This window comes from Hyposmocoma kahamanoa, unplaced genomic scaffold, assembly GCF_003589595.1.
Source record: "Hyposmocoma kahamanoa isolate Upper Pololo Valley unplaced genomic scaffold, ASM358959v1 78, whole genome shotgun sequence".
NCBI classification, from domain to species: domain Eukaryota; kingdom Metazoa; phylum Arthropoda; class Insecta; order Lepidoptera; family Cosmopterigidae; genus Hyposmocoma; species Hyposmocoma kahamanoa.
In genome coordinates this window covers 3,476,964-3,489,768 of record NW_020653945.1, presented here as the reverse complement: position 1 = coordinate 3,489,768, position 12,805 = coordinate 3,476,964, and the positions used below count along the sequence as shown (strand labels likewise).

The following is a 12,805-nucleotide window of genomic DNA, read 5'->3' as shown; positions in this document are numbered from 1 at the left end:
GTTTGACATCACCCCGTTTGATCTGCCACGCCGCTTGTCGTTCTCCGGCCTCCACCAAGTGGGTGTATGAGCTCATCTCTGTGGGTGCATGCGACAGATATGTCCAACTCCTTCCCAGCTCATATGTTTACTTCAACCTGTACCAGTATGGAGTTTGATATAGGCCTCTCTAAACGAATAATAATAATAATGACCACATCAACGGTTTGGTCTCAAGCCAGGACATTTTCTGTATGACCAGGGCAACTAAATTTTTATAATGCTGCAGTGAAGAAGGTTTTAAAATCTCTCACTGGATGTCACGAGCGGTTCAACGGTCTTTGACAAAAGACACATTGGACAATTTCGACAACTCGGTAACTCGACCCGCAGCTCAGTTGGTAAGAGTAATACTACTGTGCAGTATGGTCGTGGGTTCAAGTCCCATCGGGTCGAAAAAGTTTTTCTATGTATTCGTTCTTTGTATTAATAACCACAATAAAAATTAGTGGAGTTATAGGGCAACAGGACGCTACCCAGAACATTCAGGCCGAAACAAATTTAGAAAGAGTTGTTTCCCAAATTGATCCCACTGAGAATCGAATTCGAGATTCCTAGTGCCTATAGTGCACGCTAATCGCTGGGCCATCAAAGTCGCATGATTTAACAATTGCCAGTGTGGACGCTCGTCTTCAGGATTAGAAATAAAAAAAAGTTTATTTGCCAGAATGCAGTAATTCTACAGATCTTAAATAAAATTAGACACAATGTATTGAACCTGGCAGCAGATGTGCAAATATTAATTGCATTAAATATTTTGGCCTCAAAAATTAATTGCATTTCAAATTAATATAAATTAGTGTTTGTAAATTCTAAATATTATTTATTAGTATAGAAGCAATGTGTCATAAGCCATTTTGTCAATTGTGATTTAAACGTAGGTCCGTGTAGTAATTTCAATTCATTTGATAAACTATTGAAGATCTCTATGCACATGTTGTAGCAGTTACTCTTATAAATTAATTTATGGCAACGAGGTTGGTACAAAAGATTCATGATTTTATGTCTGGTCTGCCTTTGTATCACTTCACCACGTGTTTTAAAATATAGAGGATGAGTGATAACAAATGGCAAAGGTAGCATGTTCAGATTTTTTTAAGATTATGACATTGCAAATGTATACAATACGGAAGTTTTTATCTATTTAGCCATATTAGTGCAACTGCTGTTAGAACTAAGGGGACTATATATCAAGATATAGAGCGGTGAACCAGTTCACAATCCTCGCCGACATTGATTGACATAGTTTTAATTCAAGAAGATCATAATATTGAAAGACGATAATCGATGATCTCGATGCAGAAATAACAAAAATACATCGATAATATGTACTTGCACTATTATACGCATTTTACGGCAACATAAGTTACGTCGATGACACCTTTGATTGAATGTAGAGTACATCGTACAGTCATGGGTGAGGAAATTGTATACAAAGATAACGCATGAGTAAATTTTAATACAATTCGACGCTTTTCGATAAGAAAGAAGGTAGCTAGTAGCCATTGTAGCTATTAACAATAAAAAAATTGTGAATATAAGGCATGCGATATATATATGTATATATATGTCTGATTTTATGAACAATAAACTTATTTCTATGTCAGCATTACTGTGTTTCGGTTTTGAAGGGTAAGGGTGCTGGTGAAATTACAGGCACATGGGAATTGTCAACTTATGTCTCAGGGTGACAGACGCAGTGGCAGTGACCCTGAGATCTTTGCGGTTTAAAGCACTGATTGGCATTGCAACTGTTATGGACAAGCGTGTAGCTTACCACAGGTGCACGACTTGTTAGTTCCGTCACTTAATATTGTATAGAAAAAACTTAAAGATTTTCTTCAATTACTTTATAGAAATATAAAAATAAAATTAGTAAAACGAAACATCGGTAAAAGTAAAGTTTATATTTTTTTCAGCCAGAGAGTAATTATAGCGTGTAGTGTGAAAATTAGCCACCGATAAAATTCATCGGTAACTCATTTATTTGGGTAGTTACGTATAACGATTTCTTAGGTTTTCGCGGTTGTCACACATTGGGAATAAAAATGTTTTTTCGTATCTAAATCGTAAATATTTGTTTTCAAACAAACCAATATTTCGGACTCTACTGGTCCCATGGTCATGCCTGGGTGGTACGATAAAGTCATTAACCAGTTTTGTCTAATTTTTTTTTAATGCCAAGTGAAAGGAGGAACAAGTTAACGCCTGGCGGTAAGCGACACGCCTATCCATAACAGTTGCACTGCCACTTAGAGCTTTTAATCGCAAAGATCTTAGGGGCAGTCCACTGTGCCCGTCACCCTGAGGTATAAGTTGACAAGTCCCATATATAATGCTTTTATTATTGCTTGGCGGCAGAAATCGGTAAAGGGCAGTACTTCTTTGGATGAACTCATTCACAAGGAATTCTATAGCTTCTAAAACTAATGCAAACTACTATTCTAAACTGTACTTATAAAGCGTATTATTTGTTTGCATTACTTTCAAAAAACTAACACGGAAAGTTTGTCATTCATATACCATGCGACTTCTTCTCGGCCAAGGCCTGCAAAGTAAGTATAAAAACCCATTACTGTCCTCTTCTTTTTTTTGTATTTGGCCTCTATCCCACTGAGGACAATTCTGCCAGCGTCCAGGTGACTATCCTCTTCTCTAAACTTATAAATCTACTTAATAATAATGAATTATGTAAAGAGGCCAAAGAAAAAAGAATTAAAAATGTATATAAATGTAATGTACCGCTTACTTAAAAAAAGAAAATAGCGGTAACATTTAAACTAAAGTGTTTTGGAACCTATTCTTTTGTTTTGTCGCTGTTTTGTATTTTGATGCGAGAAAATGAGTGCTAGTCTGAAGAGCAATTACGAAAACACGGTAATAGATATACATTCAAACACATCATCAGAAATTCAGCAGATTACTATTAATGTGCCTGGAAAAACAAGAACATATTCTTTTAGCAATTGTATTGTATACATTTTATTGTTAATTAATATGTTTTCTATTGTACATCTTCCTCTCTTAAGGCTTTTATGATTGCCTCGCATTATTTGAGAAAAATTCTATACATGCCTCGGCGCGAATGGGAATTTCTTGACTCGTATCAATACAAGGCCTCGCTTGTAACTCATACTCCTCTAACAATCCCTTACTTCCCGGCCTCTGCAATAATGTACTATATTTTTGTAATTATTCTTCTTCTTAAACATTCCTCAATATGTCACACACGGTATGCTGAAGGCACTGGATCAAAGGATTTTTTTCTAAGTGTCCGATCCTATTAATAATTATAATAAACTAGAGGAGTAAATTAACAAAAAATAATAGAACTTCAAGGTAGTAAAACATCGTCATATTCAATAGACTTCATATTTTAAATTACCAAAGTAAAAGTCTTTACGAAATTAAAAATATTTTATTTAATAATAGACAGACACCTGGCTTTCCTATCTTAGCCACCCGTGATTATGGATCCTGTGAAGATTTCGAAAACTTGATTTACAATTTACATTTTTACATTTACATCCAAAAATTTACAATTTAACGATGAACCGTCTTTGACATGCCGTTTCATGTCCATCACGTTTCAATTTTTTACTAAATCTTGCAAATGCAAACCGCAATCCTATTCGTATTATTATAATTCGTTTTTGAATCACTGAGTTATTTATTTGTTCTTTTATATTTGTACATTCAAAATTATTTCACAGAAAGTACAATAGCAGAAAATATGAATTATAACGCACACACTCAACATAGCCCCGCACTAGGGAAACCCTGTGTCGCGGGTGCCATGGACACACACATAGACAACCACAAATTACACCCAAACTCACGAGAGAAACAAATGTAGGCCATACAAATATTTCTCTCGGCCCGGGAATCGAACCTGGGACCTCTGCGTGGCAGTCCGGCATGGTAACCGTTCGGCCACGGAGGCAGTCGAATTGTAGAGATTTAGGACACAATTATTAAACTTGAAAAAGTTTGATTCATATTTGTTAATTAATAAAGACGAATCGGTTGAATAGTTTTAAACATAATTTTGGAAGATGTATATTTTCATTTAGGCCATAGTCCACTCAGAGTCCATCCAGAGGAGACCCGTGTACGGCAGTGGAACGTAGAATGTATAAATGAGTTGATGACGATATTCCGTTATCTACTTGAATTAGCACATAAGGTAGCTAATTTGTTAAAACTGTTTGTAAATACAAAAACTGTAATACTCGCGGGTCACTAGTAATAATATTATTTTCTGAAAAAAATATACAAAATATTCTTTAAATAATAATAATAATGTTTAATAAGAAACATTATTCCACTGAAAATTAAATTTAATGATATAATATAAAAAACTAAAAAAATAACATCATAAATAGAACTAAACAAAAATAATAAAAACGCAATTACCCTTACCAGAAAACAGCCAATTTGTTTGCCGAATTTCAATAACCACACATCGTTATTCCCGAAAATTGTCACTATTATTTTTAAATAAACTGAAACTTCGATAAATTGTAAACGTACATTTTGTAGCCGTTCGAAGAAACGCGCGCAGCGATCGCGGGCCGGCGTTACACTGAATGAATCAAACTGGTTATACATAGATGAGTTTCCCATAAACTGTGGTACTATCGTCGTGATATAGAAATAGGAAGGTTTAATTGGCATAGTCATAATGTTCATCTAGTTCAGGGTTTTCTCATTTTTGTGTACACGGTTTAAGCTTAGTAAAAAAAGAAATATAGAGGCTATTTTTGAAATACACGAATAAGTCGTGCACCTGATGATGATGTTAAGTAACACTCCTGTCCATAACAGTTACAGGGCTATTCAGCGCTTTAAACCACAAAGATCTGAAGGGCACTGCCACTGTGCCCGTCACCCTGAGAAATAAGTTGACAATACCCTTGTGCCTGTAATTTCACCAGCACTTCCCATCCAACTTCACAACCCTTCGAAACAGGAACGCAGTAATGCTTACTTTACTGTTTGGCGGCGGAAATAGGTGGCAGTAGTTCCTTGGACGGGTTCTTTCACAAGCTCTACGGCTACTATACATTGTATAGATGTAACAAATTACGATCAGAAAATATTATAGGCATTATAATTAATGAATAAATATACTAATAATGTTTTTAGACGTGCACCTGGTGGTAAGCGACACGTCTACCCATAACAGTTGCAGTGCCGTTAAGAGCTTCAAATTACAAAGATCTGAGGGGCGCTGCTATTGCTTCCGTCACAGGTAGCCTTCTACATAGATAAGATGTGTAAGGGATACTAGTCTAACCCAATGCTACTGCGGTGCTCCTACACAATCAATGCAACACTTGCTGTTGTGCCCTAATACCTGTACGTATGTCCAGAACTCTTTTGATATTGAAACAAAAATTTAAGTCTAAATGTAAATGTCCTATATCAGTGTTTAACCTCGAGTTTAAAACAATAGGTACTAACGTTAATAACGTAAATCATGTGAAAAAGAAACAATAAATACAATGCACAAACCTTATCACAAATCTGATCTTCACCAACACCCAAATCACTTCTAAACAAACTTAACACCTAAAGGATCATTCAAGAACAATAATAACTACTTTAAACTATTCTAAAACAAATATGCAATGTCTCGTATTCAATGCGCGACTATTCAGTTTTAGTATTGAGTATATCCATTTGAAGGACCAACTGATAAAGACGTCGATAAGAAATGAGTCGTATTTGACGAATAATTTCCGGAAATAGTTGAAAAACACAGGTGAATAACAACACTATTTTTAATGAGCAAAGATAATATTTCATTTATTCATTTATTCATTCACACTGGTTTGACAGTATTGGTTTCTGTTTAATAGAGCAGATAGTATTAAGAAAACAGTAGCTATATACCCCTGAAACTTTGTTTTTGTGCTTGTTACAGAGGTTATTTGTCATCAATTTATAGAATTTTACATACATACATACATATCATAACGCCTGTCTCCCACCAGGTTAGGCAGAGACAATGGACCTCCACTTGTTACGCCCCTGACAAACCTTCTTCGCTTCCTGCATTCCCATTAATCTCTTCATACATTTATGCCTGTTCCAGTGCCGTTTGTGTCCGGTATTTATTATATATTATACATAGTGTTCTTTTACATGTAAGAGTTCGTTTGCCCATCGAAACATTAATTAATTTTAAGCATGTCTTATAAATTTAAAATGTAATTCCTGTGATTATTGACAATTGTCAGCAGCGGATGTCCATGTATGAAGGTGAACCTGAAAAGCAGCAGTAGTGCTGAGGTTCCATCCTTTTCATTGGCACTAGAGTACACGTTTCCAATACTCTTTACTATTAACCATTTTATTGTAAATGTGCTTATGAATAAATGTCAAAAAAGTGTTATTATTATTTATTGGTACTTTTAACCCGGCCTTTTTTTAAGGACATCCTCAATCTGATTGAGATATGTTCGCCGAGGTCTACCTCTGCCTACGCTTCCATCCACATTCGCTCTGTAAATTTGTGCCCTCAATCTACCAATATTAATTCTTTCTACATGACCAAACAATAGAAACACCCCTTTCTCTATCCTTGTCACTACATCATCTTTCATACCACAACGCTCTCTTACTTATACTGTTCGGGATTCTATATTTAAAATTTATTTAAGTTGAAATATATTATTGATTTAAAATATAATGTTTTCTTTTTGTTTTTAAACTAAGTGAAACCTGAAAATTTGTACGTTTACTTAAGGATAACAGTACAGCTTCTTGTGAAAGAGCTCGTCCAGGAAAGTACTGCCACCTTACCTATTTTTGCCGCCAAGCAGTAGGTAATGTGGGCATTTCGAAGGGTAAGAGTGCTGGTGAAATTACAGGCACATATCAACAATGTGTCAGATCTGGTCTTTGTGTTTTAAAACTCTGAATGGCATTGTAACTGTTATGGACAGGCGTGTTGCTTACCACAAGGCGCACGATAGGTTCGTCCCGTCAACTAGGGTTATAAAAAAAATCAACTTTTCGTTCTCCTGGACACGAAAGTAAAGTTTTTGCAGAGAAATAAAATGTTTTTATTGATAACCACACTTGTAGCCACGCACTAGGGAAACCATTTGTTGCGAGTGCTATGAACAAACACATAGACAACCACAAATAACTCAAATGTAGGCCATACAAATATTTCTCCCTGTCAATTCAACCTGTTTTTGTATTCCTCTAAATATGTCCATGAGTATACTTAGTGTGCAATCCGTAAACAAATATGGTTAGATGGAGAATTTGCATCCAGTGTAGAGGATGCGTGTGCGCACAACGCGGAACGATAGCGTTGACCTCGCATTGTAGTGTACCAATATATCACTTTTTAAAACCCCGTATTGTAGCTGGAATGCTGGAATTTGTTTCTAAACCTACCGATTTTAAAGATGATTGTTCGTATTTGTAAATAAAATGTATTTATTGGATTTAGTGAACGTATTTTTTTTTTCGATAATTTCGTTAACATTGTTATCAGATATTAGACTTGAGAGAGATTATAAGACTTGAGAGATTATAAGCAGTATATATTTACCTAAACTTCAAGTAATACATAATTATCCCTCTAAAATCTCGGGACACTTAAATGCAAATGGTAAAAATAAATAAAAATACTTACATTTTTACTTACAATTACAAAAATATAGAACATTATAACTTTTTTATTTAAAAAAAACCGACGTCATAAGTCGATAAGCAGTTTTTTTATTGGAATACATCTATTTGCCAAGTTTTATAGACACCGCTTACGGAAAGTGCGCCAAACCAGATACAACCCCAAGTTTGCGTTTATAGGTGGAATATTTGGTTCAAATTCAAATGGTAATATCGAAGTGCCCTCTTTCCAACAAAAAAGAATCATCAAAATCTATTTACATAGCCGGAGCAATGGCGTAAATCCTCCTTTTTTGAAGTCGGTTAAAAATACATCAACGGCATCGCACTTGCGTGGCAGAGATGTAGCTAAGACAATTTGGAAGCAAAAAGCCAACGACACGCTGTGTTCCCAGGCGGTCACCCATCCAAGTACTGACAGCGCCCGACGTCGCTTAACTTCGGTGATCGGACGAGAACCGGTGTATCCAACGTGGTATGGTCGTTGGCAACGTAACGACTAAATTTAACACTCACTTTAAAGAATATGACGTCATCGAAAAGAAAACTGTTGTCTAGTAAAAAATAGTAGAAAAGTCTATAAACAGTTATATTTACGTTTTTACAACTTTTTTGTTAATGTTATAAACAATCACACATATTACCTTTAATTATTAAGTGGCAGTAGAATGCCTTGTGAAACGAGTTCGTTCAGGGAAGTACGGCCATCTTACCTATTTTTGCCGTCAAGCAGTATTGTTATTAACTGCCCCTGTGACCGAACGCTTACCATGCCGGCCTGCCACGCTCAGGTCCCAGGTTCGATTCCCGGGCCGGGAGAAATATTTGTATAGCCTACATGAGTGTGTGCATTGGTATTTATTTATTGTGACCATTACTGTGTTCTGGTTTTTAAGGTTAAGGGTGCTAGTAAAATTACAGGCACTTGGGACTTGTCAATTTACGTCTCAGAGTGACTAGCCCAGTGGCAGTGCCCCTCAGATCTTTGTGATTTAAAGCTCTCAGTGACACTACAACTGCTACGGATAGGCGAGGCGCGAGTTCATGCTGTGACTTGGTATCATAAAAAGACCTAGTTTCAAACTACGGAACTCCTTCCACAATGAATAAATTTAGAGAAGTTCTTTACAATTATTAAACAGGGAAAAGATCCCGGAACCTCATCTAGCTCCCACAGTTTTAACCGCTGGACCACGGAGGTCCATGTATGTTAAATCTCACAATCTTGATCTTAAGAAAAAAGATTTTTGCCTCGTTAAGTAATAAGATTTTATCTAGTTATTATTTATCTATCAATAGTAAGATACGTGAGAGAGTATAGATAGTTTAATAGAGATATAACAAGTTCTGTTTTTTTTATAATTTTATTAACATTATCTTTGAAAGTAATCTTTCTTCAATTTACATAAGAAAATGAATGAGAAAATAATTCACACCATAACAGCCCCGCACTAGATGCCTCGTAAGTACATGACATTTTAGATTTTAATTAATTAGTAATATGTTATAGAATATTCTTACTAACAATAATTTTTTTTATCTCTTACACTAACACCAATGGATCCTGTTATCTGAAAAGAAATATTTTGAATTTGAACCTGAATTTGAAAAAGAATAAATATTTTATAACGTGGCGAAGGTACCACACGTGTCATGAATCACGATAGTTTCCACCATTGGAATTTCTCATGGTATTGTCCTAGAACTTTCATTTATTGCCTCGCAAAGTTCGTCACACACAACACACCACTATAACAAGAACCAGTTACGTTGACATAATAACGTAAGTATGTCATGGCGGACAACACGGAAAATCTACATCTCGACAAGGTCATTGCGAGCAAAATTGTTTACTGATATGTTTTTCCGTCGCCGTGTTATTTGAATTCAATAAAGTGTGATTCAAACGTATCGCTTTAGTGGGGTAGAAAATTCTTATTTATTTATAAGTAATAGAAAGATCAACAACTTAAATTTATATTAAATAATAATATATATTAATATAGACAGCAACTGAAGGCCAAAAATCCTCACATATAGAAAGAACTTTAGCGTACAATTTTACTAACCTATCGCATCAACCTATCACAAGAATACAACCGCAATTGTATGCTTCACTGTTAGACAAACAAATGCCCACTCAGTTCTGTACTTGCCGAAAGCACAATCAAATCATATTTGTTATGTAGACAGCAAACAAGCATACGACCCGCCTGATGGAAAGCGGTCACCGGTCGTCTATGAACGCCTGCAACACCAGAGGCTTTACAAGTCCTTTGCCAACCCCTTAGGACCCTTTTCAAACCCCTTTTGTAGGACATGTATGCATGTAAACACTTTATTGTACCATATAACAAATTACATATTTTAACAAGCAGTTAAATTGTTAGTGTACAAGTGCGAGCTTATCCCATAAAGGGATTTCTTGTAACTAACCTATATATTTTTTTAAGAATATCGCGTTACTGACTGCGACAATTAAAACATGTTATGTGATTGAATTCCAAATTACTCTTTACTCTGTTCCTCATTAGAAAAATGATAGCTTAATTTAATTTTCCAGCATAATATTGAGCTACTGACCTTTTTGTTACCGCAGCTGGCACTACACAAAGTATCTTTATACTTACTGTCTTTGCTTAAGTTTATTAAAATAATTACGAAATTAAGTCGCAAACAATAGGTGTGTGAATTTATTAAATTAGGTTTTTTAAATAATTATTAATACAAAGATCGAACACTCAAAAAAAATTCCTTCGATCCGGCCGGATTTGACCAGACGTCTTATGGCATACCGTGCCAGACGCTGTCTATGTGTTTGTATTTGATTTTTTCATAGACTTTTTAGCCCTTTTTTTAGGTCTTTCATATTTTTGCTTTGGGCCAACACTTTTAACTCCAAAGGATTGAAATAGGTAGTCGGAGCTGAGATCCAGGTACTTATTACTCTTTATTCTTTCCGCCAGTCGTCTTGCTGGCGTGCAGGAACCTCATCAGCTGCGTCCCACATCAGTGTCCGGCCCATACTCCAAGGTATGAGTGTCATTTCATCCGGGCGTTTGCCATCGGATACTAAATTGAATTAAAATATAGAATAATTAATAACAGCTAAATTATTTTTTAAACAATGGATGATAGCGTTTTTTGCCACTTACAATATTTTTGTTATCTCTGTCTAAAGATTTTTAAAGTTTTCAGGCGTTAAAAATATGCAATATGGTGCAACACGTTCTTTGCCACTTTATTTATAGTAAACGACGAAACTGTGTTGTAGTGTGTCGGTTGCGATAACAAGTGGGGTCGTTTACGTTATGATTTCTTAATTCTATCAGTTACGCTAAAATATAAAAATTTACCGACAGAATGATAAGTTAACGACAAACTTAGCTTTTGTTAAAATTGTTGGCAATGTAGACTTTTGCAGTGTCCTCGTCCGTTATTTTTTAAAATATCATTTTCACTTCTCATGCTCTAAGAGTATGTCAATATAGCCTTACGTAACGGGAGTGAAGTGCAACCTTTAATCCCTAGTAAAAAGTCCCTAATATTTTTATTTACTTCGAGGGAACAAACGCAAACAGCCAGTAGTACGCCGTTTTAGTTCCGTGCCTTTTCCGCATAGACGGTGGCGCCATTATATTTTCCCGCGTTTGTTGTATCTGTGTCTGTGTGTGGTTGGAAAAAAAAACCGCGAAATCTTCAGAATTTACGTTCGTTATTTTGTTAGAGTGAAAACGATTGAAATATTTTTTCTCGCAATCGTAATGAAATGTAAAGTTATCACCTCGAGAATAAAATCCAGTATAAACCCTCGGAGTAATAAACACCCTCGATAGAGTTCGGGTGCCTAACCACCTACCTTGTATATCGGCTCGTTTTATTCCCTGGATAGAAAATACACTATTGCAATGAAAAACACTGTTAGACAAAAATGTCGCTTACGATAAGTCGGCGGTCATGGCTCGATATTGGATTTCTCCGGCATTTGAAATCTGTTCTACTAACAGGTAAACTTATTTTTAGTTTAAAATTTTATGCACTTTATAAATCAGTTTCGTAAAACCATTGTTACACTTGACCGAGTAGGAAAATTGTTCCTAATTCCGTACTAACATCAAGTCTCAAGACCCCTCGGTAGTTTGCCAATCCACAATTCAAATTGCTTGCAAGTTTATTTGTTATTCCTCTACGTACAGAGGTCGAACCAATCAAAGTGACCTTAACCAGTCGTATGCAGTTCTGACTACGTGAGTAATAAAACCATGTTTCTTCTGATGACTTTGAATGAATGAATGAATGAAATTGTAACACTATCAAATAGTATTGATTCATATTCAATATATCTTTATTACATTGGAAATCGTGCAAATTTCTTTGAGAAAAATGTCAAAGAAACTTCACAAACAGATTTTTTATGATAAAGGACACCAATGTCCATAGCAGATGCAGCCACTCAGAGCTTTGAACCGCAAAGATCTGAGTAAGTTAAAAGTCCCTTGTGCCTGCAATTTCACTAGAACCCTTACCTTTCAAAACCGGAACGCAATAACGCTGTCTGACGGCAAAAATAGATAATGTGGCAGTACTTCCCCGGACGAACCCTTTCACAATGGTCTCTACCATTAGTAAAGTTCATAAAGTATTGATTAATTTTTCATTTATCATTTCCAATGTTTATTTGGAAACAATATGGTACGAAACTTAGAATAATAACGCATAGAAACCTAGTCCGCACACGCTAAGTGAGGCAAATTGAAGCGCGCCCAATGGGCCTACACGAGCGGGCGGGCCTTCAATGCTCAAGGTCCACTTGCACCGCGAACAGATCAAGAATTTTAGCTTAAAATGACGAAATGTGCGGTAAATGAGTGTAAAAATACGTCAGACAAACATAAAATAGATACTAACATCACATTCCACAAGGAAGTAACGCATTTCAACTTGTATTTTTATATAAATATTCACTAAAACCAAAAATTAACCTACTACTAAAACTAGCCTACATGAATTTGATTTTTGCCTCTCTTGTGACAGTTCGTTTGATATGAAACTATCATTCTATGCGTTATTATTCTAAGGTACGAAATAAGTAAACAAATATACCAAATAGCGT

At 35.6% G+C, this 12,805-nt stretch overlaps 1 protein-coding gene and 1 non-coding gene across 5 annotated transcripts in view; both read right to left on the bottom strand.

The window, feature by feature from the left end:
- Window positions 1-12,805, bottom strand: part of LOC113232879 (multiple epidermal growth factor-like domains protein 10) — a 91,213-nt gene that overhangs the window by 60,511 nt on the left and 17,897 nt on the right. For 3 of the 4 annotated variants that reach the window (XM_026467754.1, XM_026467756.1, XM_026467757.1), the window contains exon 1: window positions 4,462-4,616. The exons of the other annotated variant lie outside the window; for it this stretch is intronic. The gene's annotated coding sequence lies outside the window, so the exon portion shown is untranslated. Of the gene's footprint in view, window positions 1-4,461; window positions 4,617-12,805 lie in introns of those variants that run through there. 4 annotated transcript variants of the gene reach the window in all.
- On the bottom strand, window positions 8,063-8,181 carry LOC113233465. The gene has a single exon (XR_003310707.1). It is a non-coding gene; the product is annotated as a 5S ribosomal RNA (ribosomal RNA).